The 4,813-nt window shown below is 41.6% G+C and overlaps 1 non-coding gene across 1 annotated transcript; it reads right to left on the minus strand.

Annotated features, from left to right (window-relative positions):
• Positions 1-2,114: 2,114 nt before the first annotated feature.
• Positions 2,115-2,223, minus strand: LOC141635391 (small nucleolar RNA R71). Its single transcript, XR_012540084.1, has one exon. It is a non-coding gene; the product is annotated as a small nucleolar RNA R71 (small nucleolar RNA).
• Positions 2,224-4,813: the final 2,590 nt, after the last annotated feature.

Here is a 4,813-nt window from a genome sequence, read left to right on the forward strand (position 1 = left end):
CAAGAAGGGGAACCTTCCAATGACGTCTGGGATGCATTTGAGCAAGTCTCAGTCACCCCAGACACCTTAAGGGGTCGAGCGCATGAGTCGTGTTCCTTATGCTTCAGCCATAGGATCAATCATGTATGACATGATATGCACACGTCCAGACGTGGTATATGCATTGAGTATGACGAGTCGGTACCAAGGCAATCCAGGTGAAACACACTGGATGGCTGTTAAAAACATCCTTAAGTACCTACGGAGGACTAAGGATTGGGTATTGACTTATGGAGGAGATTGATACGTGCATATTCTATACACTTTATTTGCAGTTTTGGCACGTATTTCCATGCATAATTGTTAGCTTAAGGCTACTATTTCTCCCGAAACGGTTTACTTTGCATTTTCTATGATTTATTGTAGGAATGAGTGGAAGTAGGCTAAATCAAGCCTAAATCGTCCTCCGGAGGCAGCTTTTGGGAAGCTTTGAAGAAGGGAGCTCGGATTCAACCACCTCGGGATGCGTGCATTAGAGTGAAGAGCTGATTTGAAGAGAGAAAGAAGCCACTACACAGCCCAGTCCAGTCGATCGACCATGCTGTACAGTCAATCGACCGTTGAAGTACAGCAGAAGCTACTGTTCTGAAGTGACCAGTCGATCGACCATGTTGATCAGTCGATCGACCAGTCTCCGAGCTGGGATTAATTCTTCGTGTTAGACTTTTAAAAGCCCAATTTGTAATTAACTTTTGGCATCGCTTATCAGTAGAACGCAGCTAGACTTTTAGGTTATGCTTTTCATTACTGAAGAACTTAGTTTTAGATCTAGCTTTGGGAACGGAAAACCCCGAATTCAATTGCTTTGTTCATCACTTTAATTAGTAAGTTTTTATGCAAATTCTTTCTTCCTTAATTTATTGTTATTTCAATTCTTGTTTTTACCAATTTAATTTCAGCAATTAAGTTCTTACCTTTTTTCTTAATTTCAATTCAATCATGTCAAACTTGTTCTTTGTTATCAATTTTGCAATTGTTTTAGTTTTGATTATGCATAGCTAATTTTATTGATTGGGAATGAGGTGAGCCATGACATAAATTAGGATTGTTTTGTTAGTACGAATTCTTCCGTATCGATCTTGTTGTCTTTTGATAAGCCCTTTTACTAGATTGAAAGATTAGTAATTTAAATTAACATTAGATTGGAATTTCCTTTGAGCGAAAGCTTTGAGAAATTCTTGGGAACTAGAAGACCATAAGGTTAATTCGAGCATTGATCGAAAGGCTTGCTCATATTCCCTGAGACCGTATTATAGGACCTCTTCTACCTTACTGACCTGACTTTAGCCATGGTGAACCGAAATTCCCGATCTTCCTTTTATCTGTTGAGAATTTCATTTCTTGCAATTAGTCATTAGAATCAACCAATTTCAAAACCCCCCATTTAATTGTTACTTTTATAGACTTAAATAAGCAAATAGAATTGATCTTGTCTCTCTGTGGTTCGACCCTTACTATCACTAGCTATAGTTTTAGTTTGGAATTATAAATTTAATTTTGATACAAAACGACGGTATCAAATTTTGGCGCCGTTGCCGGGGAGACGGTGTAATTCTGTTTGCTTTATTTTTAGTTTATTTTTCTTGTCTCAAGGAACTTTGGTTCCTTGAGGCCGTTGCTTACCTTTGTTTCTAGTTTTGCTTTTGCACAGTTAGAAGACTGGTTTTGAGAGGAAGACTTAAGTACTCTCAGTTTGGTGAACATGACTACGATATATGATAATCTTCAGCCAAAGGAGCACCACCTTCCAAAGGGGCACGTGTTACCTACCCCTACTACTGGTAACTTCGAATTTCGTTCCTCTTATATCGATCTAGTGGAGCGAAATCAATTTGCTGGTCTACCAGATGAGGACCCCTTGAAGCATATGGAAATTTTCACAGACTACTGATGTTCCATACCTATACCAGCTGGGGTAACTCAGGATGAAGTAAAGGGGGTGATGTTCTTATACTCCTTGAAGGATTCGGCGCAAGATTGGTACCGCTACCTTGATAGGGTAGCAGCTGGAGTCACAGATTGGACATCTCTAGCATTAGCCTTCTACAAGAAGTACTTCCCGCTTTCAAAGACTGATGCCTTAAGGAGTAAAATTACAAATTTCCAGCAAGAAGCTGATGAGGGTTTTTGTGAGGCATGGGGACGTTTCAAAAGTTTGGTCCGAGCTGTCCCTCACCATGGTTTCCAGCAGTGGTATCTTTGCAACTTATTCTACAATGCTTTATATGATGATTACAAGGTCATCCTGGACGCAGCTGCGAATGGTTGGTTCCAAATCAACACCGGTTAGAATAGAGGTTGGAACACTATTGAGGAGATGGCGGTCCATAGAGCTGAGTTTGGGAGTTCACGTGGAAATTCACAAAAGCAAAGTGATGAAATGAGTACCGTTGTGACACTCATTACTTCTATTACTGCCCGTCTCGAGAAGCTCGAGGCCTCTGAAGTTTCCAAGGAAAGAGTTGAAACTCCTGTCTATAATCCAGAGGAGACCGCGAAGTTGAGAGAAATGGTCCAAACTCTTTTGGTTCAAGTGGCGAATATAGAAGTAGCCGGGATTGAGTCTTCAAAGAATTTTGTGAAGCAGTTGGAGAATATAGAGGCTAAGCAAGTCGCCAATTCTTCAAGCAAATGTGAAGGGCCAATTGAAATGATTAATGCCATTAATCTCAGAAGTGGCCTCTCTTATGAAGGTCCCGACAAGCCAAGAGGAGACTCGGGAAATGATGAAGAAGCTAGTTTAATTTATGGTGCAAAAACGAGCTCAATTGCCAGTACTTCTGGTCGATCGACCACTACTGTTAGTCGATCGACTGGAGCGTCAGATGAAAAAGTTTCTGATCAGAAACTATTCATACCCAGCACAGGTGGTCGATCGACTAAGACCATCAGTCGATCGACTGAGACTCCTGACGAAGAAGTTTCTGTCCAGGAACTGTTCACGCCCAGCCAACTTGGTCGATCGACCACTCCTATCAGTCGATCGACTGGGTCTCCAGTACAGGACGCAATTCCGTCAACTAATTTGCATGATTCTACACTCATTGATGATTTGACGGAAGTTTTAAACTTACGGAAGCCGAAGGTTAATGACCCTACGGCCAGTATTGCAGTCCCGTATCCGGAGCGTTTAAAGAACACTAAGCTGGAGCGCAAGTTTGGTAAGTTTTTGGAGATGGTCCAAAATCTCGAGGTAACAATTCCTTTCACTGATCTAATTACCCAGGTACCCTCTTACGCAAAATTTATGAAAGACATTTTAAATCGTAAGAGAAATTTTCGTGATGATGGTAATGTTGCTTTTGTGGAAGAATGCAATGCTCTTTCGCAAATTAATATACCACCCAAATTAAAGGACCCGGGTAGTTTTTCAATTCCTTGCACTATAGGTAACCACGAAATTGGAAAGGCCCTTTGTGATTTAGGGGCCAGTTTCAGTGTCATGCCGTACTCTGTTTGCGAAAGGTTAAATATTGGTAGACTCAAGGTGACCGATATTACCGTTCAAATGGCAAATAGATCGACTCAGAGACCTATAGGAGTTCTAGAGGATGTACCCGTTCGAGTGGGTAAGTTTTTTATCCCTGTCGATTTCGTTGTTTTGGACATTGCAGAGGACAGTCAGATACCTATTATTTTAGGTAAACCGTTTTTACATACATCTGGGGCTGTAATAGATGTCAAACGTGGAACCATAACCTTAGAGGTAGGGGATGACACCATTGAGTTCAGTCTTGCTCACAAGGCGACTGAACCTGCTGATGATGATATGTGTTATTCCATTGATATCGTTGACAGGGCTGTTTCTTGTAATTGGAGGGAATCCTTAGCCAAGGATTCCTTAGCTGATCTAACCCGTTTAGATGAGTGTACAGGTAATGCAGTGGAGAATGCTGAGGAGCCAGATGCTTTGGTAGCCTCAATGGAGAGCTACGAGCTCAACGAGGAAGAAGATGAGATGCTCTTAAGCCTAACCAACGAGAATTTGGTAAACACTTGCTACACCATTGAAGATGATTCTGTCTATGCTATAAAGGTAAAGGTGCCAGAGCGTAAGCCACTTCCTCCTAATCTTAAGTATGTTTTTCTAGATGATACGGAGCAGTACCCAGCTATTGTTAGTGCTAAGCTTAACGATGACCAGCTGTCTGCTTTGATGTGTGTGCTTAAGAAAAACAGGAAGGCTCTAGGTTACTCTTTGGATGACATTAAGGGCCTCAGCCCTGATGTTTATATGCACAGGATAGAGCTGGAGGAAGGCCACAAGCCTTACAGACAGGGTCAACGCAAATTGAACCCAAAGATGCAGGAAGTTGTTATGGCTGAGGCGATGAAACTACTCGATGCAGGTATTATTTATACAGTTGGCAACTCCAAGTGGGTTAGCCCAGTTCAGGTAGTTCCGAAGAAAGGAGGGACTACTGTGGTTAAAAATGAGAAAAATGAATTAATACCGACACGAGTTGTGACAGGGTGGCGGATGTGCATTGATTATAGACAGTTGAATGCCGCCACCAAGAAAGACCACTTCCCCCTCCCTTTTGTTGACCAAATGACTTAAAGACTTGCTTCTAACAAATTTTTCTGTTTTTTAGACGGATACTCAGGGTTCTTTCAGATCCCTATTCATCCAGATGATCAGAGTAAGACCACTTTTACCTGTCCACAGGGTGTCTTTGCATATCGTAGAATGCCTTTCGGATTGTGTAACGCCCCTGCTACCTTTCAGAGGTGCATGATGGGGATTTTTTCTGATTATATAGAGAACATTATG

The sequence above is a fragment of the Silene latifolia genome, chromosome Y (assembly GCF_048544455.1).
Source record: "Silene latifolia isolate original U9 population chromosome Y, ASM4854445v1, whole genome shotgun sequence".
Classification (NCBI taxonomy): domain Eukaryota; kingdom Viridiplantae; phylum Streptophyta; class Magnoliopsida; order Caryophyllales; family Caryophyllaceae; genus Silene; species Silene latifolia.